Here is a 27,648-nt window from a genome sequence, read left to right as displayed (position 1 = left end):
GGGGAAAGGAAGGGGAAAAAAAATAGTTACAGAGAGGAAGGGAGGCAAACCATAAGAGACTCTTAAATCCAGAGAACAAACTGAAGGTTGATGGGGTGGGAGGGGAAAATAAGTGAGAAGCACTGAGGAGGGCACTTGTTGGGATGAGCACTGGGTATTGTAAGTGATGAATCACGGGAATCTACCCCCAAAACCAAGAGCACACTGTATACACTGTATGTTAGCCAACCCGACAATAAATTATATTAAAAAAAAAAAAAAAGGAATAGGGTATGGCCAAGCTGTTTGATAAGATCAGAATGAGTGTGTTTTACAGGGTTTTTCAGATTCTACATGTACGTGAAATCTTATGAGGTATTTCTCAGTCTAATTTACTTCACTTGGCATAATACATTCTAGGCCCATCCACGTTGTTGTACATGGCACAATACCATCCTTTTTTATGGCCGTGTAACATTCCACTCTAAAATACATCTTCCTTATCCATTTGTGTATTAACGGACCCTTAGGTTGCTTCCCTGTCTTGGCCAGTAAATAATGCTGCAATAAACATAGGGGTGCATTCGTAATCTTTTCAAACTAGTGTTTTCATTTTCTTTGGGTAAATACCTAGTGGTAGAATTATTGGATCATACGGTATTTCTATTTTTAATATTTTGAGGAATCTCCATACTGCTTTCCAGAGTGGCTGTACCAATTTACACTGCCACCAACAGTGCACAAGCTTCCTTTTCCTCTACATTTTCATTAGCACTTGTTATTTCTCATCTTTGATTTTAGCCATTCTGACAAATTTAAGATGATAGCTCATTGTGGTTTTGACTTGCAATTCCCTGATAATGAGTGATGGTGAGCATCTTTCCATGTGTCTGTTGGCCTTTGGGAAAATGGCTATTCATGTCTTCTGTCCCTTTTAAAAATAAAACAAAAAGCAGAATCAGATCTATAAACATAAGAACTGATGGTTGACGAGAGGAGGGGAGTAGAGAGGTGGGCAAAATGACTGAGGGGAGTGGGAGATACAAATTTCCAGTTATGAAATAAATGTCATGAGAATAAAAGGCACAGCATAAGGAATACAGTCAATGATACTGTGATAATGTTGTATGGTGACAGATGGTAGCTACACTGGTGAGCACAACATAACGCACAAACTTGAATCGCTATGCTGTACACATGAAACTAATATAAAGTTGTGTGTCAACTATACTCATGTTTAAACATTAAAAAAAAAAAATTAGTGAGTGTCAACTATGGACCTTATCAGCTACTATGGCAGGAAAACTGCCGGTGTGAAGTGAAGGGAAAGAAAATGGAAAGGAATAAAGGAAGACGGCCAGACTTTACAGAACAGAACCATAAAGCTATTTCTCTGCAAATTTTCTCTATTCTTCAACACAAAGGAGGAGTGACCTCAAGGCACTTCAGAGATGATTGGGCCTGCATCTTCACTTTCTTTCTTTCTTTCTTTCTTTCTTTCTTTCTTTCTTTCTTTCTTTATTTTTTAACATTTATGTATTTTTGAGAGACAGAGCACAGTGGGGGAGGGGCAGAGAGAGAGGGAGACACAGAATCCCAACCAGGCTCCAGGCTCCGAGCTGACAGTAGAGCCCAGTGCGGGGATCAAACCCACAAACCGCGAGATCATGACCTGAGCCAAAGTTGGACACTAGCCCGACTGAGCCACCCAGGCGCCCCTGCCTCTTCACTTTCAACAGGCCAGATGACCTCCCCGCAAAACTGGGTTTTCAACCCCTGCTCAGTAGAACCTGGGGGGTGGTGCAGGACCCTGCCTGGTGGAGCTGGGTCTAGCAGTAGGACTGCTGTCCAACAGGCCTGGAGGGCAGAGCATGGAGGCAAAGAGGATTATTTTCAAGCCTTCAGATCTCATGGATCTTGCTAGGTTTTGGACTTGCCTGGGATCAACCTGTGCTTCTCCCCCATTTCTGCCTATTGAATGGTATTGTCTACCCTATGCCTGTCCCACCACTATATTCTGGAAGTACACAATTAATCCATTCTACAGGTTCACAGCTAGAGAGGATTTTTTGCCTCAAGTCTCACCCATATCTGATTTAGAGATGTTTAGATTAGGTTTTGGACTACAGACTTTAGAGCTGATGCTAGAATGAGTTGACTTGTAGGGGTGGTGGGATAGAACACATGTATTTGGCATATGGGAAGTACATGAAACTTGGGGAGGGGGGAGAAAGCAGAATGTTGTAGATTAAACACTGGTGTTCCTCTAAAATTCATTGTTGAAACCTTCCAAAATACAACGGTGGGCCTATGGGCAGTGACCAGTCCATGATGGTGGAGTCCTCATGAGTATCATCAGTGTCCTTACAAGAGAGATCACAGAGAGCTATCTCTCTGTTTCTGCTATGGAAGGGGACAATGAGAAGTCACCCATCTGCAACCCATCAGAAGGTCTTCCTCAGAGCCTAACCATGCTGGCACCCTGATTTCACACTTCTGGCCTCCAGAACTGTAAGAAATAAAATTTGTTAATAAGCCACCCATTCTATGGTACTTTGTTATAGGACACCAAACTAAGATACCATATAATCTAGCATTTCCACTTCTGGGTGTGTACACAAAAAAAGTGAAAGCAGGACCTCAAAGAGATGTTTGCATACCCATGTTCACAGAAGCATTATTCAAAATAGCCAAGAGGTAGGGGCGCCTGGGTGGCTCAGTGGGTTAAGTGTCCAACTCTTGATTTTGGCTCAGGTCATGATCTCACAGTTCGCGAGATTGAGCCCTTGCACTGAGCTCTGTGCTGACAGTTTGCTTAGTATTCTCTCTCTCCCTCTCTCTGTCCCTCCCTGCTCTGTCTCTCAAAATAAATATACTTAAAAAAAAAATAGCGAAGGGCACCTGGTTGACTCAGTTGGTTGAACATCTGACTCTTGATTTCGGCTCAGGTCATGATCTCCCAGTTCATGAGATCAAGCCCCACATTGGGCTCCGTGCTATCAACACAGAACCTGCTTGGGATTCTCTCTCTCCCTCTCACTGCCCCTCCCCTGCTCTGTCTCTCAAAATAAATAAACAAACATAAAAAAAATAACCAAGAGGTAGAAGCAACTCAAATGTCTACTGATTGAGGAGCGCACAAATAAAATGTGGTATATACACATAATGAAATATTATTCAGCCTTAAAAAGACACTTGGGACGCCTGAGTGGCTCAGTCGGTTAAGGGTCCGACTTTGGCTCAGGTCATGAGCTCACGGTTCATGGGTTCAAGCCCCACGTCAGGCTCTGTGCTAACAGCTCAGAGCCTGGAGCCATTTCAGATTCTCTTTCTCCCTCTTTCTCTGTCCCTCCTCCACTTATGTGAAGTATCTAAAATAGTCCAATTCACAAAAACAGAAAGTAAAATGGTGTTCACCAGGCTGTGGGTAGAGAAGAAAATAAGTGGAAAACAAGTGAATTTAAATACTCGTGGTAATCAACTGAATCTACATTCAAACAAGAAAAATATGGCATATTTTAACTCTAGTAAGCTCAAATGATGGAAAATATTATGAAAGTTATCTGAAACAATAGAGAGAGACATGAGGTCAGGTGCCCCTCCTGTAGGTATTACTAAATGCCAAGCTATTATTATGAATCCATGAAACTTAATGTGCACTTATCCAAAATTAGTAAATCAGACTTCATAAATATGACCAGGAGAACAAAAGTAAGCTTACGGAGACCAGAGGAAATAAGCGAATGGCCCACTGCGGGAAGGACCTGTGACACAGGACACCATAAGCAGCAGCAGGTTCACGCAGAAACAACTTCTCCTCCCTGGAGGAGGTCCGCGGGCAGAGAGGAGGCAGGCAGCATACACAGCAAACGAGAGCCAGAGAACAACAGGAAAGCACGAGACGGTGGGACACCAGGGACCAGATGCACCTTCTATGAAGTTCAGATGGAAACCCAAAATAGTGTTCGCGTGTTCACTCATGAATGCAATTTACAGAAATTTAGAAATTTTGCAGAAAATATAAGTGTCATAAGCAACAGTGGAAGAGAAGTCAATAAAGTATAAGAAATGTGCTAAGTTTTCTGTAAAACACAATGATATTTACGTATCAATTCAATATACTGATATGAACATGATGAATCTAAACAGGGAGAGTAATTTTTAGAACACAGCAGTTACAACAAGAAATTAAGTCAGTGAAATTTACACAAACTCAACAAGTTATGCACAAAAAACTGAAAACATACTATAAAAAAAGCAATAAATCTTACGTGACAAATTAATGGTATTTCTGGGATTTGTACAGTACGAATATAAAATATACATGTTTTTAAGATATCTAAAATTCCCAATTTAATAAATTTAATTCACAAAAGTGTAACTTGATATTAGGTACTAGGTCAGGTGAGGACAAGTAGAAAAAATAATTCAGACTATCTTTTCAACATATTCCAGGGTTTGTGCTGGATTTAGGGAACCTGTTGCTGAGCCATACCCTGAAAACTAAAGACGGAAATAGTGTAAAATATTTAAAACAATATCTGTTCCCCAATTCAACACTCCCACTTACAAATATAAAACAAAGAACACTACTGGTAGCACCAGAAATTCACAATTGATGATTAAATAATAAAAATCAAGTTCTTGGGTGCTTGGGTGACTCAGTTGGTTAAGCATCCAACTCTTGATTTTGGCTTCAGCCTTGATCTCACAGTTCGTGAGTTCAAGCCCCATGCCGGGCTCTGTGCTTTCAGCGAGAAGCTGCTTGGGATATTCTCTCCCCCTCTCTCTCTCCCCTTCTCTCTCTCTCTCTCTCTCTCAAAATAACTTAAAAAAAATCAAGTTCCTTTACAATGCATAGAAATGGACAAGATGAAAGCAAAAAGTGGCTTAAAGGAAACGTATTACGGTGAACTTCATTAAAGTCATCGCTCAGCTTCAGCAACTCCCTCATTAAGATGCTGCATAATTATACCTGTTGAGGTAGAATGAACAACGGCCCGCAGAGGGGATGGCAAAGGCAACATGAACAACAGTCCAGTCAACAGCCTCAGACATATGAGAACATGAACATGGACAACATTGCCCCAGGACAGATTCCTGTTTCGTTTATTGTGGCTCAAAGGGATGAATTAGCATCTAATGAGCAACGTTGTCACAGAGCCCTTGAGAGAAAACGTGACACACCTCAAAAACCGGAAAGAAAACTGGAATCACTGGTCCAGTCAGGATCTCGTGATACTTTCCATCTCAGTATCCAGGGCATATGCTGACCAGTCTAACCAGCAGCTTCAAGAGGTGCTTCTGTAGGAAGCAGACTATTATTAGAACACGGTAGTCAAAGTGTTCTTGGTCAAGAATTTTCTTACCAAGTAAACCCACTCCACAGAAGACTCCACCAGAAGCAGTCCATAACCTAAAAGTGGACTATCACAGCAAAAAAAAAAAAAAAAAAAAAAAAAAAAGACAAATTTCAGACTCTAGGGACGTGTCTTCCTTCCAAAAGCAAATTTCAGAGGCAAAATCACGCAGACGTAAGAAAAATGAAATCGTTGCCAAACTAGGTAGAGAGGTGGAAGAGAGAGAAAATACAAGATGTCAGGGCCAGGTGATGGAGGATCTTGACACGGGACTGTGCCCTCCACCCACAGACACCAAGCTAAAAGCTGAAATGCGCTCCCATGTGGAACAGGGGATCAAAAAGACCTTTCTGCCAACTGTCTTCACACATGTGAGTAAAAAATCTCGTAAGATCCAACCCACCTCTCCATTTCATGTGCCCCTGAAGTGTGGCAGAAGCAGAATGGGAGCTATGGCTAAGGAACCTGAACAGGCAGACAGGGCTCAAGACGGCGCCATGCAGCTTCCAGGGAGCCTGATGGAAGGAAGGCAAGAGGAGCCAGTGTCTTCCCTTCTGATCAGGTCTCCCAGGGACAGCCAATGGGTGTGGAACAAGGACAGGTGCAAGAGTCAGGACTACGAAGGCCTCAGCGCTGAGCCACGTGGACGAAGACCTGAGCATCTGATGGCATCAAGCCCAGAAGGAGAGATCCCCTTTGAAACGGCCCTCCCATGCCCTGCAAAGTCAAGGACCAAAGCCATCACTGCACCAGGTCACTGTGTGTGGATCACGGATCGCGACGTTTGTGTTTGTCTCTGTGGGAGCAACAGCACCGCTGGAGGGTGAAAGGGTCAACCTCACACATCTGAAGACCGAGTGATAAGCGAGGGAGGAGAAAAATGTCCTCTAAGTGTTCATAAGAAAAAAGCCTTTGTTTTCCCATAGAACTCTCCCACTGCAGAGAGTTTCTCAAACACCATTTTTTTTTAGTTTATTTATCTTGAGAGAGATAGAGCACATGAGTGGCAGAGGGGCTGAGAGAGGGAGAGAGAATCCCAAGTGGGCTCGGATGTGGGGCTCAAACTCACGAAACTCTGAGATCACAACCTGAGCTGAAACCAAGAGTCAGATGCTTAACCGACTGAGCCACCCAGGCGCCCCTCTCAAACACTATTAATGTGCAGCTTCCTCTCTGCCCTTCTTTCCCTTGCTCCAAAAAGGACGTAATATTCAGGTCAAACACACATATTCCTGCTTATAAGAAGAAAGGAAGGTGAACGTGATGTGCTATGGCTTTTCCAGAATCTTCGCTTTTTGTTCAGCTGAGGAGAGAGGACATCACAGATGGATCTGGAAAGATCATTTCACAAACTCCTCCACCGCCTGCCTCCTTCTGAGAGTGCAGGCAACAGGATCGCAGAGATACAGCTCTCTTCCCGAACTACTGAATCCAAAGTGCAGGGGAAGAAAATAGGGAATTGGCTATGTAAAATTTTTTTTGAACATTTGTTTATTATTATTGAGAGACAGACAGAGACAGAGCATGAGCATGGGAGGGTCAGAGAGACGAGGAAACACAGAATCTGAAGCAGGCTCCAGGCTCTGAGCTGTCAGCACAGAGCCCGGTGTGCAGCTCGAACTCACAAACCACAGATCATGACCTGAGCCGAAGTCACGCTTAACCGACTGAGCCACCCAGGTGCCCCGGAAACTGGCTATTTTAAAAGTCTGCCATTTGGTTTTATGCATTCTTAAACTCCAGAACAACTCCTGATGTATCATCTGAAAAAACAGGAAAGTAAAAGTCCAGCTGCCGCATAATGAGGCTTTTCAAACTCAGGCAAGTAAGGCAGGGGCTCCCAGGAGGCAAACTAAGGAAAAATGCAAAGATACCCAAGGGCAGATCCCCACTTCTGAACAGATATTGTCCTCACCCAGGGAGACCAGGTTCCTGTAGTTCTCCAGCATCACGTCCCTGTACAAGGCCCTCTGAGCGGGGTCCAGGCACTCCCACTCCTCCTGAGAGAATTCTATGGCCACATCCTTGAAGGTCAATCGTCCCTGAAATGAAAACACACTTCACCAAGAGGCCATGGGGTGAGTTCTTCACACAAAATGAGAAGAGAGAGGTGCGTATCAATTTGGTTAAAGTGACTGTCCAACAGACCCATGTTAAGGTATTTTAAGCAACTTATGTGCCTCTAACTTTAAGTTCTTATGCATTTCCATAAGAGATTATAATACCCTCCAAGTAACTGTGGATTTCTCATTTTGTGGACAATACATGAAGAATACACCTAAAAAACCCCAATACTAAACTGTCTATACACAGTATTAGATACTGTGTTCTACACACGGAGTGATAGTATCTAGATGAGCTACGGCATGAGTGCTATCTGCAGAGATGACAACATTCACAGTGGCTTTAAAGAGAAGTTAGAATTTAAAAACAGTGATGAGGGGGCACCTGGTGGCTCCGTTGGCTAAGCGTCTGACTCTTGATTTCAGCTCAGGTTGTGAGTTCAAGCCCCACATCGGGCTGTGTGTGACAGCCCAGACCCTGGAGCCTGCTTTGGATTCTGTGTCTTCCTCTCCCTCTGCCCCTCTCCCCCTTGTGCTCTCTCTCTCTCTCTCTCAAAAATAAACATTAAAAAATTTTTTTAATTAAAAATTAAAATGAAATCAATAAAACTTGTGATGAGGATAGCAATGGCAATGACTTCAAAGCTTCTGACCCTTCCTACGTGCTAGGTATTACTCTAAAGGCTTCACATGTACCAAGCTGGTATCAGCAGAACAGCTCACTGGGGGAAGATGTGCTCCCATCCTATGGAGGGGAAGACTCATACTGGTCGGAGGCACTCTAGAAAACTCTCCTCCGGTCAAAGAGCTAAGAATGACACAGCGAGCACACGAGCTCAGGTAGTCAGGTTTTAGAACTGAAACTCAAGAATTAAGTAGTTCAGTAACGGAGCATTACAAGTACACAGACAGAGGCTTCTTGAAACAAGCTCAAAGTTTACTACATCAAACTACATAAAAGGTCCTCATAGACGCTGCATGCACAGAAACGCTGCTATTCTTATCATTACCTAAATCATTAGCCTGATAGTGTAGAAAGAATTTAAGGCCATGGAATATACTTAAGATATAATTTCAATGGCTAAAAACTATGAAACTTATTTATGGAATGTCTTTATAAAAACCATGAGCCTGGGTGGCTCAGTTGGTTAAGCGTCCGACTTCAGCTCAGGTCACGATCTCGCGGTCCGTGAGTTCGAGCCCCGCGTCGGGCTCTGGGCTGATGGCTCAGAGCCTGGAGCCTGCTTCCGATTCTGTGTCTCCCTCTCTCTCTGCCCCTCCCCCGTTCATGTTCTGTCTCTCTCTGTCTCAAAAATAAATAAACGTTAAAAAAAAATTAAAAAAAAAAAACCATGGACTTACACATCCATGCATTCGTGCAAATTAACTGAAATATGAGGTGTGGTTTCTCAACATAATTTTGAATGATTTTTTTTTTTTTAAGAGAGAACATGGGCAGGGGAGTGAGGCAGAGTGGGGGAAAGAGAAACTTTTTTTTTAAGTTTTTAAAATTTATTTTGAGAAAGAGTGTGAGAGGAGGAGGGGCAGAGAGAGAGGGAGCGAGAGAAAATCTCAAACAGACTCTGTGATTTGTGTGCAGAGCCTGATGTGGTGTTCAAACTCACAAACTGTGAGATCATAGATCATGACCTGAGCTGAAATCAAGAGTTGGAAGCTTACCCAACTGAGCCACCCAGGTGCTCGAAAGAGAGAGAAAGAGAGAGAGAGAGAGAAAGAGAGAGAGAGAGAGAGAGAGAGAGAGAGAGAGAGAGGGTGTCAAGGAGCTGAAACTGTTGAAATTCACAGATCTAAGGATGGAAACAGGCTAAAAGGGCAAGAGGGAGAACGATATTTCATGCAAGCAGGATCCTAAAGACAGCAGAGGTGGTTATATCCTATCAGACAGAAGAGATTATAAGACAAAACGGTCGCAAGAGGGGAAGGACATCATGATAAGATTGGCTCACCAGGAAGACAGCACAAGGGTAAACACACAGGCATGTGACATTAGAGCCCCCAGATGTATTAAGGAAATAATAACAGTATGGGGTGCCTGGGTGGCTCAGTCGGTTAAGCGTCCGACTTCAGCTCAGGTCACGATCTCACGGTCCGTGAGTTCGAGCCCCCCGTCGGGCTCTGGGCTGACGGCTGGGAGCCTGGAGGCTGCTTCCGATTCTGTGTCTCCCTCTCTCTCTGCCCCTCCCCCGTTCATGCTCCGTCTCTCTCTGTCTCAAAAATAAATAAATGTTAAAAAAAATTTTTTTAATAAAAATAAAAAATAAAAAAATAAAAAGAAATAATAACAGTAGACTTCAGTACCCAGTTTCAGAAGATCCAGAAGGAGACAGAAGACCTGAACAGCACTCTCAGCAAGTGCACCTACCAGACAGACGGAACACCACAGCCAGCAGCAGCAGAACATGGTCTTCTAAAGCACACGTGACGTCACGCCAGAAAACAAATCTTAGCAAATTTTAGAAGGCTGAAATCTTGGGGCGCCTGGGTGGCACAGTCAGTTAAGCGTCCGACTTCAGCCAGGTCACAATCTCGCGGTCCGTGAGTTCGAGCCCCGCGTCGGGCTCTGGGCTGATGGCTCAGAGCCTGAAGCCTGTTTCCGATTCTGTGTCTCCCTCTCTCTCTGCCCCTCCCCTGTTCATGCTCTGTCTCTCTCTGTCCCAAAAATAAATAAACGTTGAAAAAAAAAATTTTAAAAAAGCAGGCTGAAATCATAAAGAGCATCTTCTCTAACACTGAGTTGAAACTAAAAGCAAATAGCAAAAAGGAAACAACTCATTTTTTCTATAATATACTTTTTTCTAATTGCTTATTTTTTTAAGTAACCTCTACACCCAACATGGGGCTCGAACTCACAACCCTGTGATCAAGAGTCTACCTACTGGGCCAAACAGGAACCCCAAAACATTTTTTGTTGTTTTTTGTTTTTTGTTTTGAGAGAGAGAGAGAGAGAGAGAGCAAGCAAGTGAGCAAGGGGCAGAGAGAGAGAAGGAGGGAAAGAGAGAGAGGGAGGGAAGGAGGGGGAGAGAGAAAGGGAGGGAGGGAGGGAGGGAGGGAGAGGGAGGGAGGGAGGGAGGGAGGGAGGGAGGGAGAGAGAGGCAGAGGGAGAGAGCAAAACGGGGCTCATGCTTACTTCATGTGGGACGTGAACTCACAAACCATGAGACCATGACCTGAGCTGAAGTCAGATGCTTAATGACAGAGCCACCAGGTGCCCCCAAACAGCTCATTCTTAAGCAATGGGTCAAAGAAGAAACCGCAAGAGAATCTGCAAAGTGTCCGGATGAAAATGAAAAAACAACATACTGAAATGTAGGGACACTCAGAGGAGGGTCTGCAATGGTGAATATTTACATTAAACAAGAAGAAAGATCTCAAATCAGAAATCTAATTTTACACCTCAAGGAGGCAGAAAAAGAAGAACAAACTAAACCCAGTTTAGCAGAAGGAAGTAAATAAGATTACAGCAGAGGTAAATGAAATAGAGGATTAAAAAAAAACAATATTAAAAAAATCAACAAACCAAGAGATGTTTTGAAAAGATTAATAAATTGACAAGCCCTTAGCTAGACTAGTGAACATTGCAATTCATGTCATGGAAAGTTTTAAAAAGGACTCTATGAGGGTACTATGAACAACTCCATGCCAACAATGCATAACCTCAAAGGTAAGGGTCAATTCATGAAAACATACAACCTACCAAGACCTATGATCACGAAGAAATAACAAATGTGAACAGAATTACACCTGGAGAGGACATACGAGCAGTGATCAAAAATCTCCACAAAGAGGGGCACCCGGGTGGCTCAGTTGGGTAAGCGTCAGACTTCAGCTCAGGTCATGATCTCATGGTTCCTGAGTTCAAGCCCCGCATCAGGCTCTGTGCTGACAGTGCAGAGCCTGCTTGGGATTCTCTCTCTCTCCCTCTCTCTCTGCCTCTTCCATCCTGGTGATTTCACTCTCTGAAAATAAATAAACTTAAAAAAATTTTAAAACAAAGTATGGAAGATTCAACATTCAAAAAAATCAATGACAATACATTAGTAGAATGTACTAACAGAATGAAGGAAAAAAAACATTTGGTCATCTCAATGCAGAAAAAGGCTTTCACAAAATTCAACAAGCTTTCAGGATGAAGACATCCAACAAACTAGGAATAACAGACCACCCCCAACACAATTAAAGTCATATACAAAAAGCACACAACCAGCCTACCCAACGGTGAGAGACTGAAAGCTTTTCCTCTAAGATAAAGAAGAAGGCAGGGGCGCCCGGGGGGCTCAGTCGGTTGAGCGTCCGACTTTGGCTCAGGTCATGCATGATCTTACAGTCCATGAGTTCGAGCGCCATATCAAGCTCTGTGCCGACAGCTCAGAGCCTGGAGCCTGCTTCAGATTCTGTGTTTCCCTCACTCTCTGCCCCTCCCCCACTCACGGTCTGTCTCTCAAAAATGAATAAATTAAAACAAATTTTTTTACGAAAAAAAAAAAAAAGAAGGCGGCAGCAAGGGTCCGCACTCTCAGCATTTCCGTTCAACAGAGTACCGGAAATCCTAGCCAGAGAAATGATGAAGGAAAAGAAATAAAAGCCATCCAAATTCAGAAAGGTTGATTTCATATTTTAAAACTCATGATGAATAAAACTCTTTCCATTCCATTCCCAACATTAATATTTTAAAGGCAGTGACCCACACTTGTTCAGCTTCAAATGTAGTGTAAAAGTGGGCAGATTGCTCGCTATTGGTCTATTTTTCTAGAAGTTTCCAGGCACGTGTGGACGTTAATACAGGATTCCACGCGCCGCTTCTTTTACCCCGGCTTACAGACGCCTAACAGTGCATCCAGATGTGGCCCCTACACAACCGCTGCCTGAGCGTGAGCCCATCAGCATGTGGCCAAGCCTGCTCACAGGCTCCGTGTCACTGGGTTACCATGAGCTGGAATCTAACTGGAGAGGAGGGGGACTGGGGGAAGGCCTGGGGGAGTGTGGACGGGCACGTGTCAAGAGTCCTCTAGAGATCCGCAAGGCCAACAGGAAGGAGAAATGGATCATCGACCAAGAATATGACTTTACCTGAGAAAACGCCATTCCTGTGTCCTCTTTCATTTTTCTTCCTCCTCTTCTGGGCCTCTTCCTCAGGCAATGTGGCTCTTTCTTAGAAGTCCACCTTAAAAGCTGAAAATTCTCCTTAAAGCTTAGAATGGCCATACCCCATTCTGTGCCACAAACACACACGGGGAAGTCCTCACCACATGGGAGAGTAAAATATTTAAAAATACATAATTGCAAAAACATAACCATTAATGCAGATCACACTGAAAGACGGTCAGCTACAGAAATTAGCTCTGAGCAAATTTTTGTTTAATTTCAGTTTTGTTGAGGGTTTTTTGTTTTGTTTTGTTCATGAGCAAATTTCTTCATTGTAAATAGATGGACTCTTTTGGGAAAGGTTCCAAGTCAACCCAGCCATCCTTCAGTTTGCAGAGAGCAGACAAAATGGAATTGAGGGGCACAGAGACTTAGTAGCTCACAGCCCACTGTTTTAAGGGATCACATAAGAAATTGGAGCATTAGGCAACTGTTAAACTAGGTTTCAAAGGCTACAAGACCATCAGCATCCTTACTAAGTACTCACTGAAACAACCTAAAAGTATGTACCGATTGCTGAAGAACTTTTCTAATATATAAGATAAGGAGGAGAAAACACGCACGCCTCAATCTAAACCAGAAACCCATTTAAAAGGTGAATAATTTGTAATTTTTTTTAAAAAATCTAAATAATTCTTGGGAATGCAAGCTGGTGCAGCCACTCTGGAAAACAGTATGGGGGTTCCTCAAAAAACTAAAATAGAACTACCCTACAACCCAGCAATTGCACTACTAGGCATTTATCCAAGGGATACAGGTGTGCTGTTTCGAAAGGACACATGCACCCCCATGTTTATAGCAGCACTATCAACAATAGCCAAAGTATGGAAAGAGCCCAAATGTCCATCGATGGACGAATGGATAAAGAAGATGTGGTATATATATACAATGGAGTATTAGTCGGCAATCAAAAAGAATGAAACCTTGCCATTTGCAACTACGTGGATGGAACTGGAGGGTATTATGCTAAGTGAAATCAGTGAGAGAAAGACAAAAATCATATGACTTCACTCATAGGAGGACTTTAAGAGACAAAACAGATGAACATAGGGAAGGGAAACAAAAATAATATAAAAACAGGGAGGGGGACAAAACATAAGAGACTCTTAAGTATGGAGAACAAACAGAGGGTTACTGGAGGGATTGTGGGAGACAGGATGGGTGAAATGGGTAAGGGGCATTAAGGAATCTACTCCTGAAATCATTGTTTCACTATATGCTAACTAATTTGGATGTAAATTTTTAAAAAAAACCTAAGTAATTCTGGGGTCAAAGTGAAAACAAAATTAATATATCACATTGGGCGATTAAAATAAAAACTTAAAAAATATATATCATACTGAAAAAAGAATAACCTGACTTGAGTGTACAGGAGGCCATTATTTCAGAAGTTAATAATTATTTATATAAGGGGCACCTGGGTGGCTCAGATGGTTGCGCTTCTGACTCAGGTCATGATCTCACCGTGAGCGAGCTGGAGCCCTGCCTTAGGCTCTGTGCTGGTGATGCAGGGCCTGCTTGGGATTCTCTCTTACTCTTCCTCTCTCTCTCAAAATAAATAAGCTTTAAAAAATTATTATTATTTATAGAAAAGTGGAATCTGAACTAAGATTTACCTCAAGCTACAAAAAGAATACTGAATTAAATGTAAGAGCAGTAGGGAGGGGGAAGTAAATCCATTACAAAAACAAAAAGAGTAAATTTAACACTCCTTTAAAAAAGGCACCATGTAGGGGCACCTGGGCGGCTCAGCTGGTTAAGCATGTGACTCTTTGTTAAAGAAGTTTTTTTTAGATGTTTATTTATTTTTGAGAGAGAGCATGCGCACAAGAGTGCGTAAGAGTGGGGGAGGGGCGAGAGGGAGCTAGAGGATTCAAGGCAGGCTCCTCACCAAGAGCAGAAGAGCGGAAGGCCCTGCTCGGGCTAGAATTCAAGGACCCTGGGATCATGACCTAAGCTGAAGTTGGACGCTGACCAACTGAACCACCCAGGTGTCCCTACTCATCCCCTAAGCAGTGGACTCGAGTTTAGCTCAAGTCGTGATCTCACAGTAAGTGAGATAGAGCCCAGAGTTGGGTTCCACACTAACAGCACAGAGCCTGCTTGGGACTCTCTCTCCCCCTCTCGGCTTCTCCCCCACGCGTGCGCACAGGCACGCGCGCGCACACACTCTCTCTCTCTCCCCCAAAATAAAGAAAAAAAAAAAAAACATTAAAAAGTATATATAAATAAATAAAAAGGCACCATGTAGTGACCAGCATTTCTCCCCTTCCGCAACCCAGGCAAAGGGGAGAGGGTGATCCACAAATGACTAAGTTACCGCCCACTGGCTGAATAGGGTTTGCAAATGGAAATTACCTTGGGATGCAAATAAATATAAAACGCACAAGCCTTACGGGCAGGTGTTCTGAAATTCTCGTCCTCATCCACATGATTTAAACAAACTTTAAATGTATTAGATGGTAAAGCCCCAAATCAGTATTTCACAATTTAATCATCTATATCCAATTAACGCAGACCCATCTGGATTCAGGCCCACCCTCTCTTTTCACTAAGATGTACTTTCCTCTTATTCTATCTTATTCTGTGTTTCTCTCTCTTTTTTTTTTTTTTCCTGTTTTCCCCCTGGGTTTCTGCTCAGTCCGTTATCCTCTTTCTGTCCTCTGGATTCCTTCCCTCACACCTATTCTGTCCCATTGTGCACGTGTTTCCCCTCTTGTTTTTATTTCTCCCCAGTCTCCATGCATTTCAGTCTCTTTCTTGTCCCACCTGCGCTCTTTCCCTGCTCTCCGTTATATTCCTCTCTTCTTTCTCTGTTATACTCCCTTGGTCCCCACTCTCTGGCACCCCCAGGTAGCTATATTTCCATTCTGGTTTCTTCCTCCGCTCTCTTGTCACCTCTTTCCTCTGTCTCAACTACACCTTCCTCTGTTGGCCAAGACTTTAACTCTTTAGTCCTCTCCTCCATCTGACGTGCCTCACCATTGTTGCCTCCACTTCTACTCTGAACAAGGGCCCTTCCATTTTGCTCTCCTTCATCTCCTTGGAGACCGGGCTTTCCTCAAACTTCTACTCTTTCCACCTGCTACTTCCGCGGCTTATTCTGTCTCTTTGCAAAGTCCCTCACCCATCCTCTACGTTGCCTCTAGGTTTTCTTTCAATGGCTTTCTTTCTCCCAGTGCCCTCCATCACACATTGAGTAGGCATGGAATGAAATAAGACAACCGCCTCCTGGAAGAAGCACGTTTTCAAGTGGGGAGGAATTTGGGGCGAAATACACTGGGTGTCACTAGGCAGGCCAAGTCACCCACCCCAGCGCGGAGTCAGGGGAAGGGGTGACCAGGAAGAGGGGGTTCTGGGGAACAGAAGCCGACGCGAGGAGAGGGGGCGGGGAGGGTGCCCCAGAACGGTGGGCTCTCCAGAATCGTCCGCCCGGAGGAGGATGCGGCCTCTCCCGAGAGGCTGCAGGGGCTGCCAGGCAGGGCCGACAGGGCGAGGCTGGGGCGGGGAGGGAATCCACTTCGTGGAAGGGGGCTTTTCACGACGTGAGGCGGGCGGCGGGTTCCGAAGAGAATTCCAGCAGGACACGGACGGGAAAGCCGGTGTCTGCGTGGCCCGAACGCGGAAACGCCGGGGACAGGGGTCAGTTTAGCTGCGATTTTAAACAGAAAGGGACGCGGCCCCGGCCTCCCAATGTGACGTCTGAATTTACTTGGGGTGCGGTGGCGCATGCGGGGATTTTAAGACCCGTAGCGATATCCAGACCCCGGCTTTGGAGGAGAGGGGACTGCAAAGAGCAGGTTTAAACTAGAAAGACGGAAACTCACACTCAACAGCGAAACTTTTGCTCCGCGCTGTCCGCTTCCGGGTCTACAGGAACCTGAGCGCGCGTGCAATAAAAAGACGAAGGGGCCGTGTGTGGGCGGGGCCTAAGCGGGGCGTGGCCGTCAGGGGCGGGGCGAGAAGAGGTGACGCCTCAGCAGGTACCGCTATGGGGGCAGGACGGAGCCGGCGAGGGGGGGCGCCGAAGGGACGTGACGCCTCCGCAGGGGCGGGACGAAGATGGGGAGGGGGCGGGCTTTGGCGAGCCCGTCAGGGGGCGGAGCGTGGAAGGAGGCTAGACCACAAGGGGGCAGGTACGGCGAGGGGGCAGGTACATGGCGGGTGTCCCTCCCCTCGCTCCCAAGGTGTCTCTGCCAGGTGTAAAAATGATTCTTGAAATGTCTCCAGGAGCAGCCTGCTTCCTGCTTATTTCACGGTCTCTAACAGTGTTAAGGTAAAAGCCCGTGAAGCTGAAGCAATTTGGGGGCCAGGGAACTGGGATCCTGGTGGTCTGTGGGGACGTGGTCTGTGGGGATCCTGGTGGTGCAGGAACATTTCCTGTAGTTAAGATCAATTTAAGTAGTTTAATTACACAGCTGGAGCTGTTTGTGTCGGGCTTACAAACTAGAATGTAAAATTCAAAACTCCCTGGAGAGAAAGGGCAATTCCATACGGACACCCAACAAAATGGCATTGCTTTTTCAATTCCCCAATCACCCAGGAGGCCAAACTCAACGCTGTGCTCAGTTCCGAAGACTTGCATAGGGACGAGACCAGAGGAAAGACGCGTGGAGGGCGAAGGCATATATAATTTGGGTTGCCAACCACTGCTTTAGGCAGAACACTAACTTTTTAAAAAATGTTATAAATTGCCTTGTTGTCGTTTATGTTTGTTATAACAATTTATTCTGTTACACGCTTGAGATGACTTACCTTCAAATACCTGAGTTTAACTTTACATCATAATATACTTAAATCAGTATCTAAATATAATTTCAAAATCACTACACATACCTTCTCAAAGTACAAGGTTTTTTATTTACAAATTGTATATTTTAGCTCTTTGCTTTCTAAATGTTTACAAAGCTCGTAACATATGTAGTCTTAGCGATTTTCACTTAAAGAATAATCAATTTTGCAATATTTCTAAAGGCACCCAGGAGGGAAGTGTATGTTCTTTAATATGAACCCTAAGGAAAGTAAAACTAGGTTATCAAACATCCAACAAACTTCTACCCTGAATAATTTTTCTGGCAGTATCTGTTAACATCTACTACAGATGTGTTTTCTCTCACCCTGCATATGGAAGATTTCAACCACGTGAAACTGACAGTCAATCAAAATACGTTTAGATAGGGAAATTAGCATATTTAAAATACTTTCAGGTAAAATTGAGCAGAATGTCTTGACATAGCACACATATGAATAAAAGAAGATCTATCATCCCATTTTTATTTTTATTTTATTCTTTTTATCCCATTTTTAAAAGATGCAGTGACACAGTGCCCCTCCATAACACAGGTTGAGGTACGAGCTATGTGACCTGGCTTCAGGCCCACTGGCGCATAATCCCAGAAGCAATCCCATTAGTTTGAGGACCTAGCTGGACAGGGTTTTTGCCCGCCAAAAGTGAAAGATATGACCGCTCCTTCCTTCAAATGCATTGACTTATAAAGAAATCAATAAGGGGTGCCAGGCTGGCTCAGTCCTTAGAGCATGTACCTCTTGATCTCAGGGGTTGTGAGTTCAAGCCCCAGGTTGGGTGCAGAGATTACTTAATAAATAAATAAACTTAAAAAGAGAGAGAGAGAGAAATCCATTATTTAATTAAATCAACTTCATAGAAACACTGACTAGAAAAGTGGTTGCCAGGACTGGGAGGTGCGGGAAACACGGAGAGGTTGATAAAAGGGTACAAGCTTTCAGTTCTAAAACTAATAAAGACTAAGGAATTCATGTAGGACATGGCAACTACATTCTATTATATACCTGAAATCTTAGAGAACTTAAATGTTCACACACACACACACACACACACACACACACACACACACACACACAATAAATATGTAAAGTAATAGATGTGACAACTACATGGGGAAAATCCTTTTAAAATCTACACATATATCAAATCATCACAATGTACATTTAAATATCATACAATTTTATTTGATAATTATACTTCATTAAATCTGGAAGAAAAAAAAAAGTAGAAAAGTTATACCAGCAGGGTTACCTGGGTGGCTCAGTTGGTTGAGTATCTGACTCTTGGTTTCAGCTCTGGTCATGGTTTCACAGTTTGTGAGTTCAAGCCCTGCATCGGGCTCTGCACTGATGGTGCAGAGCCTACTTGGGATTCTCTCTCTCTCCCTCTCTCTGCCCCTTCCCTGCTTGCGCTGTCTCTGTCTCTCTCAAAACAAATAAATGACGTTAAAAAAAAAAAGTTATACCATCAGTTAAGTGTGAATCATACACCTGCATGAATTATATTGGTTCTTTCGATTAAGCTCTCCTGATAACTGTTCTCTCTTCAATTGTCAAAAATAAGATTCATTTTCATTAATTTTTTAATGTTTATTTATTTTTGAAGGAGAAAGACAGCATGAGCAGGGGAGGGACAGAAAGAAAGGGAAACACAGAATCCGAAGCAGGCTCCAGGCTCTGAGCTGTCAGCACAGAGCCCGACTCAGGGCTCGAACTCACAAGCCATGAGATCATGACCTGAGCCGAAGTCAGATACTCAACCAACTGAGCCACCTAGGTGCCCCTTCACTAATTCTTGAAATAAAACAGCTATTAACATCCAAAGGACAATGTAGCCACCGTGTCTCCTGTATTATTTCTACCACATAATCAGTCCCTAGTAACCTATTCCTATCTTCCCATATAAATCCCAATCTCCCAGTGTCTTGACCTGCTTTATTTCATGGTCATTTGGTAAAGCATTCCTTTCCTATAAACCACATGGAGTCTGTCTGGAGAAAGGCTCCCTGAACACAATAAACCCAAGGGCTTAACTGCATCGTTTTACAGTATTCTCTGCCACCCCACATCCTCCCTAATTCAGAAAATATTTAATTTTATTTATTTGTTTTTAAATGTTTATTTGAGACAGAAAGAGCACAAGCAAGGGAGGGGCAGAGAGAGAGAGAGAGAGAGAGAGGGAGACACAGAATCCGAAGCAGGTTCCAGGCTCTGATGTGGGGCTTGAACTCACCAACTATGAGATCATGACCTAAGTTGGACACTTAATGGACTGGGTCACCCAGGTGCCCCAAGATAATATTTATTTTTAAAAGGAAGTATCCTTGTTCTTTCAGGGAACAAAAATATGAATGAACCTCAGCTAATGAAGTAGGACCTTCCATCTTTGTAATTCTGTCCCAGAGACCATGACAAAAGGCCAGTGAGAAAAGCCTATCACCAGAATCCAAATGTCAGGTTGAAACTCCTAGATAATGGAGCAGCCTTCTAAAGAAACCTCAAAAAATTGAATAAAATACCTCATAAAATTATTTGGCCATCTCCACATATTTGTTCTTTTGCTATCTATCATGCCGTGAGTTTTAACATATTTTGACTTCTATTTATTCTGCAGTATGGGATATCTCAGATTAATCTTGAAGAAAGACTTATTCTTTGTAAAAATATTCTGATGTCGAGTCTGTTGTGACAATTAAGAAAATTAACATGTTCCATTACATTGGAAGTATGAATTCGTTGTCAATCCTGAGAACCCACCTTTGCTCCAAGGTCTTTTCCAGGTTCAGTACAGATGTATGGTTCCTCTCCACTATGATTCTCTGACACCAAAAGCATGGATGTTTGAAACAAAGCCTTATCACAAACTACCTTTGCAAGATCGCTCTCCAATATAAATCCTGATGTTTCAATTTTGATCTTTGTTCTCAATAGTTAAGAGTCTGTTTCTTGGATTGTCTCTTTTTTTCCCCTTTGCTCGTTTGTTTTGCTTATTAAGTTCCACATATGAGTGAAATCCTATAGTACTTGCCTGAATGGGCGGGCCTACGCCGGCCAACTCCATCTTGTTCTGTGTCCTTCACCTTGACCACGCCTCCTCCCCTTGAGTAAACTCCCGCTCACCCGTTCAAACTTCCCGATCAAAACACACCCAGCGACCTGCATAACAGGACTCCGACCCTTCCCCTGACAATCGGCTGAGGCCACAGCCATTACCTCACCAACTGCCCCTAGGCCCCAATAAAACCTTTGTCCTTTTGAAACTCGCTCTCTCCCCCCGGTATCTCACCGCTGTGTCGGTGCAGGTAGAGGATTGAGCTCAAGCTAGCTTGAATAAAGGCTCTTTGCTTTTGCATCGGGCTCCGCTCCCTGGTGGTCTTTGGGGATCACGAATTCTGGGCATAACAGCCTTTCTCTGACTGACTCATTTTGCTTAGCATTATACTCTTTAGTGCCATCCATATTGTCACAAATGGCAAGATTTCATTCTTTTTTATGGCTGAATAAAATACCATTGTATCTATATACCACATCCACATTGTCTTTATTCATTCTTTTGTCCATGGACATTTGAGCAGCTTCCATATCTTGGCTCTTGTAAATAATGCTTCTAAAAACTTAGGTAGGGGTGCATGTATCCTTTTGAATTAGTGCTTTTGTATTTTTTCGGCAAATACCCAGTAGTGCGATTACTGGGTAATAGGGTCATTCTATTTTTAACTTTGTGGGGAACCTCCATACTGTTCTCCAGAGTGGCTGCACCAGTTTGCATTCCTACCAACAGTGCAAGAGGACTCCTTTTTCTTCATATCTTCACCAGCACTTGTTGTTTCCACACTCAACTAATTTTTAACAACCACATAATTGGGAAAGGATAGTCTCTTCAATAAATGTTGTAGGGAAAACTGGAGGTCTATGTGCACAAGAATGAAACAACTCTTACCTTACAACATACTCAAAAATCAACCCAAAACGGATTAAAGACTAAATGTAAGTTATGAAACTGTAAAACTCCTAGAAGAAAATAAAGGGGGAAAGTTCCTTAGTATTGATTTTGGCAATGATTGTTTAGAATTGAAAACAAAAGTGTCAAAAACAAAAACAAAAATAAGACCAGATCACACTAAAAACCTTCTGCACAGCAAAGAAACAGTCAATAAAATTAAGAGGCAACCAATGAAATAGGAGTAAATATTTGCAAATGCTCAAGATGACAAGGTGTTAATATCCAAAATATGTAAGAACTTATGAAACTCAATAGCAAAACAAACCAAAAGGAAAAATAAACACAATGATTAAAAAAAATGGACAGAGGACTGGGGTGCCTGGATGGCTCAATCCAATCGGTTAAGCATCCAACTTCAGCTCAGGTCATGGTCTCACAGTTGGGGAGTTCGAGCCCCACTTCGGGCTCCGGGCTCTGTGCTGACAGTTCAGAGCCTGGAGCCTGCTTTGGATTCTGTGTCTCCCTCTCTCTCTCCACCCCTCCCCCACTCATGCTCTGTCTGTCTCTGTCTTTCTCAAAAAGTAAACAAACATTGAAAAAAAATGGACAGAGGACATGAATAGACATTTTCCCAAAGACATACAAATGGCCAACAGATACATGAAAAGATGCTCAACATCACCAATCATCAAGGAAATGCAAATCAAAACCACCATGAGATATTACATCACACCTGTTAGGAAGGCAATTATCAAAAAGTCAAAAGATAAAAAGAATTGGAGAGGACATAGAGAAAGGAATCCTGTGCCCTGTGGGTGGGAATGTAAATTAATGCAGCCACTGTGGAAAACAGTATGGAGGTTCCTCAAAATATTAAAAAAAAGAAATACCATGTGATCCTATAAACCCACTACTGAATATTTACCCAATGAAAACAAAAACACTAATTTAAAAACATAAAGTCACCCCTAGATTTACTACAGTATTATTTACAACAGCCCAGATACGGAAGCAGCCCAAGTGTCCATGGATAGGGGAATAGATGAAGATGTGGTATACATATTCAATGGAAAATTATTAGTCAGACATAAAAAAGAATGAAGTCTCATCATTTGTACAACGTGAATAGACATATAGGGTATTATGGTAAGTGAACTAAGTTGGAGAGAAAAAGACAAATACTATATGACTCCACTTATATGTGGAATGTAAAAAACAAAATAATATGCACAAACAAAAAGACAGAAATAGACTCATAAATACAGACAACAAATTGGTGGTTGCCAGAGGGGAGGAGGTAGGTAATGGGCAAAATAGGTGTAGGGGATGAAGAGGTAAAATCTTCCAGTTATAAAATAAGGAAGTCACAGAAATGAAAAGTACGGGGCACCTGGGTGGCTCAGTTGGTTAAGCGACTGACTTTGGCTCAGGTCATGATCTCGCGGTTCATTGGTGCAAGCCTCGTGTAGGGCTCTGTGCTGACAGCTCCGAGCCTGGAGCCTGCTTCGGATTCTGTGTCTCCCTCTCTCTCTGCCCCTCTCCTGCTAATACTCTGTCTCTCTCTCAAAAATGAATAAACATTAAAAAAATAAAAATAAAAAAACAATCATGCAAAAAACTTGAAGAAGAAAAAAAAGCCACGTATTTAAGCAAGACTATTTCACCAAATAGCATGACCAAGACTGGACAATTTCCTCTAAATTAAGGCTGAGAAAAGGGGCCAGCCAGGCCTCCAGCAATTAACCACTGCAAAGGATGCCTGAGGAGGGAGCAATACAAGAGAAAAGAAGGAAAGAAAAAAAGAAGGGAGGGGAGAGAGTCAAAGACCTGGTGTGTTACGTTCATGGATGACAGGATTGCAACTTTGCCCAAGGTGGTCGCTGAGGCAGGAGAACTAAAGCAATGTACTAAAAATAATATTTTCTTTACTGGCCCAGATTTCCCCCCCATCGATCTCCTTTTCCAGAATCTTCCAACTCTTCCTACACATGAATCCAGGACTTCCACACACGGCTTCTTTCATCCTGGTCGACAGAGAGCCTACTGTGTGTCCAGAGGCGGCCCCTAAACACCCCCTGCAGCCCAGCCACACTGACACCACCCGTCTCCACTCGCCTGCTGCGAAGCCCCTCAGGATGTGCCCAGTGCAGCCCCCTCACAGGCTCGGGTCCCTGGGTCACTACGAGCTGGAATCTAAGTGCAGAGGAGAGGGACGGTGGGGGGAAGGCCTGGGGGAGTGTGGACAAACACTTCAGACTCAGACAAGGTTAGCAAGTCCAAGAAGGGCCTTGCAGGAATGAGAGACAGGAAATCGACCCAGGATATGACTTCACCTGACAGACGGCCATTCCCGACTCCTTTCCTTTGCTCTTCCTCCCTTTCCAGGATTCTTCCTCAGGCAGGATCAGGCTTGGGAATTCAATCCTAAGTGTCAAGAAAACGCAGCTTAATGCTTTGAGTCAGTCTGGGTCCTTCCCGTCCTGCAGCCTCACACGGGAAGGCCTCTCCGTGTGAAAACACGGGGGGGGGGGGGGGGGGGCCCGGGACAGTGGACTCCTCCAGAGGCCAGCAAGTGACCTTCCCACCCTTCTTCTTCAGAACCGGCTCCCGCCCTGGTGAAGCCCCCCCCCCCCCCCCCCCCCCGCACACGGCATCAGTGGGGACCTGGGCGGGACCTGACCCTCCCCTGCAGGCCACAGGCCGGCCCCGATCACACCCCACGCAGAGCGGGGCCCCCTCACCTCTCCCTGGGTCAGGGGCTGATGTCAGCCTGACATGCAGCACCACAGCCTTGGTGCTCAGCGCTGGAGACACATCAGAAACCCCCGAGGCGCTTTAACTAGGACTGAGATCAGGCCCTGTTTCCCCTTGGCCATTTGAAGGGACTCTCCGGGAGGGGGTCCGAGAGGCTCCGCTGAGGTGGCATCAGAACGAGGACCCAGGGGAGGGAGCGTGTTTGCCACCCGCCTCTGAGGGGCCACACAGTTCCAGGCAGAGGGACAGGCCCCGGGAGGCCCTCAGGCAGGGGCAAGCCTGGCCCCAGGAGAGGGGAAGAGGCTTGCGTGGCAGCAGTGGGGTGAGGAGACCAGCAGGGGAGGAGGACAGACAGGGACCTGGGGAGGCAGATCCGGAAGGGCATGTCTTCTAACATTTGCACCCTACCTCTTTTTTTTTTTTTTTTTTTAGTTTTTTTAATGTTGATTTACTTTTTTGGAGAGAGGGAGAGAGCACCCACCAGTGGGGGGAGGAACAGAGAAAGAGAGAGAGAGAGAGAGAGAGAGAGAGAGAGAGAGAGAGAGAGACACCCAAGCAGGCTCTGCACTGTCAGCACAAAGGCCAATGCAGGGCGCGAATCCATGAACCCATGAACTGCGAGATCATGACCTGAGCCAAAATCAAGAGTCAGACACTTAACCAACTGCCTTAACCAACTGCCTCACCCAGGTGCCTCGTTTTTTGTGTTTTTTTTAATGTTTGGGTTTTTTTTTTTTTCAGAGAGTGTGCACATGCGTGCATGCACGGGGCCGGGGGGAGGGGGGCTGCAGGGCAGGGGAGTGGGGGACAGGATCCAAAGTGGGCTGTGCACTGACAGCAGAGAGCCCAATGTGGGGCTTGAACTCACAAACCTTGAGATCATGACCTGAGGCTAAGTTGGATGCTTAACTGACTGAGCCACCCAGGCACCGCCTGCCTCCAACATCTTGAAAGAATTTTAGAAACCGCATGTTCCTCCTCTCATGTTAAGTAAACATCAAATTTTTTTCTTCATCTTATACAATAAAACATTTACAAATATAGTGTAGTATCTTATATTTAGAATCCTGCTTGACATGGGGCTCGAACTTAAAAAACTGGAGATCATGACCTGAGCTGAAATCAAGAGTCAGACGTTTAACCAACTGAGCCACCCAAGCGCCCCTCCTCAAGCCTTTTAGACTTTTATAAGCCTCATCCTCATCTGTACAATTTATTTTTTTTAATGTTTATTTATTTTTGAGAGAGAGAGAAATTTTTTTTTGTGAGTAGGGGAGGGGCAGAGAGAATGAGGGAGACACAGAATCCGAAGCAGGCTCCAGGCTCCGAGCCGTCAGCACAGAACCCAACGCGGGACTTACTCACAAACTGAGATCAGACCTGAGCCGAAGTCGGACGCTTAACCGACTGAGCCAACCAGGCGCCCCATTATCTGTATAATTTAAACAAACTTCAGTTTCTTAGGTTATAAAGCCACAAGTCAATATAACAACTTAATCATCCATATCCAACCTTACCACTCACCTGGATCCAGGTACACCCTCTTTCTTCACTAGGATGTTTCCCTTATTCTGTAGATCTCTCTCCATTTCTTCCACTCTGTCTCTTGGCAAAGATTCTTTGCTTCACCAAACTTGAGTCAGACCCCTGAATCTTCTCCTGGGCCCATCTGTGCACTAAACCAGCTTTGGCAAGAACCCGGAGTTTAACCAGAACCTCCCACCCTCTGTGTCTGATCAGGTTCCTTGTCCCCCACTACTCCCCAGGTGATGTCTGATCACCCTGGCCTGTCCTCAGCAAGAATCCTACTTGGTCTGTTTAGCCAGAACCACACGTAGCCCTGATGCTCCCTCTTGGCCATTTTCCATGCAGTAACCCCCTCCTTGCCTCTTAAATTCCCACTTGCCCACGGTGTATTCAGAGTTGAGCCCAATCTGTCTCCTCCACTCTGTATCCTATTGCTGTGGTCCCTACACCTGTCCGGAGGCTGGTCCTGAATAAACCCTGCCTTACCATCTTTAACGGGCACCAGTGATTTTTTTTTTCTTTGACACTCTCACTGTTTTTGGCGGGGGCAAGGGACTGTGTCTGGTTTCCCCTTGGATGTCTCTCACTCTGTTCCCCTCTCCTGTCCCGCTTTCTCCCCTTTTCTGGATTCCTTCTCTCACATCTCTTCTGCCCCACTCTGCAACCTGTTTCCCCTCCTGTTGCTTTCTCCCCAACCTGATTGTTCCCAAGTATTTCTGCCTCCTTCGTCCCCCATCTGTCTCTGCTCTCCCTGTTAGGTTGGGGCTACCTCTGTTACAACACCCACTGCGCACCCCCCCCCCCCTGCTTTCTGGCACCCCGAGCTCACTACGCTGCTTCCCTGCAGTCTCTCCTCCTCTCCTCATCCGCGGTTCCTTCTTTCTGTCCCAGCACCACGCTGGTCTGCCATGGCTCCAACTCATGTACCCTCTCTCCACCGTCGGTCTGAAGCGCCTCTCCCTTTGTTGCTCCTGCCCCCACTTCCCGCCCCTCTCACTGTTCTGTCTTCCCCTTCATCTGCCTAGAGATCCCGCTTTTCTCCATCCCCTTTTCTCCCCCTGCTGCTTTCGCAGTTGATTCTTTTACTTTTGATGTCTGCCACCCCCTCACGCGTCCTCCGCTTTGCCAGTTGTTCGTGGTTTTCCCTCACTTTTCTCTTTCATTTTTCTGGAATTCTCTCACTGGGTCTGTCTCTCCTGATTCCTCTCACCCAGGAATGGGATGGAGTCAGATGCCCGCCTCCTGGAAGGAGCACGTTCTCCAGGGGCGAGGCGTTTGGGATGGAAGAACGCTGGTGTCACTAGGCAGGCCCAGGTCACCTCTCCCAGCGCGGGGTCGGGGGAAGAGGTGACTGGGGGAGAGGGAGCCTGAGGAGTGATCAGAGCGGCGGTGTTCTAGAAGCGGGGGGAGACCTGAAGAATCCCAGGACCCGGAAGAGCACGCGGCCTCTCCGGAGGGGCCGAGAAAGAGAGGCTGTGGGGCGCCAAGGGAATAAATCCACCTCGCGGAAGGGGGCTTTAGGCGCCCGGGGCGGGCGGCGGGCTCCGAAGAGGGTTCCAGCAGGACACGGACGGGAAAGCCGGCGTCTGCGCGGACCGAGCACGGCAGTGCTGAAGAAAGGGACCTGCCTCGCTGCGATTTTAAACCTAAAGGGACGCGTCCCCGGCCTCCCAAAGCGACGTCTGAATTTACTTGGGGTGCAGGGGCGGGTGTAGGGATTTCACGGCCCCTAAAGACGCCCAGACCGTGGCGATGGAGGAGAGGACCCTACGAACAGCGGGTTTAACCTGGAAAGACGGAAACTCACGCCGCGTAACAGGACCTTTAACCCGCGCCATCCGCTTCCAGGTCTACAGAAACCTGCGCGCTCTCAGTGAAGAGGACGGGGAGGGGGCGGGGCCTGGGCAGGGCGCGAGCGTTAGGGGGCGGTGCGCGGCGGCGAGGCTAACCCAGGTATCGTGAGAGGGCGGGACGAAGCCGATGAGGGGGCGGGGCCTCGGGGCGGAGAGCGGTGAGGCGAGGCCTACGCCGGAATTGCGAGAGGGTGGGGCGA

General features: G+C 45.2%; 1 pseudogene; it reads right to left on the bottom strand.

The window, feature by feature from the left end:
* Positions 1-15,696, bottom strand: part of LOC115503289 — a 29,342-nt pseudogene extending 13,646 nt beyond the window's left edge.
* Between the last annotated feature and the right edge of the window lie 11,952 nt (positions 15,697-27,648).

The sequence above is a fragment of the Lynx canadensis genome, chromosome E2 (genome assembly GCF_007474595.2).
Source record: "Lynx canadensis isolate LIC74 chromosome E2, mLynCan4.pri.v2, whole genome shotgun sequence".
Taxonomy (NCBI): Eukaryota; Metazoa; Chordata; class Mammalia; order Carnivora; family Felidae; genus Lynx; species Lynx canadensis.
The sequence above is the reverse complement of the archived record's forward strand: the minus strand, read 5'-3'. Positions and strand labels throughout refer to the sequence as shown.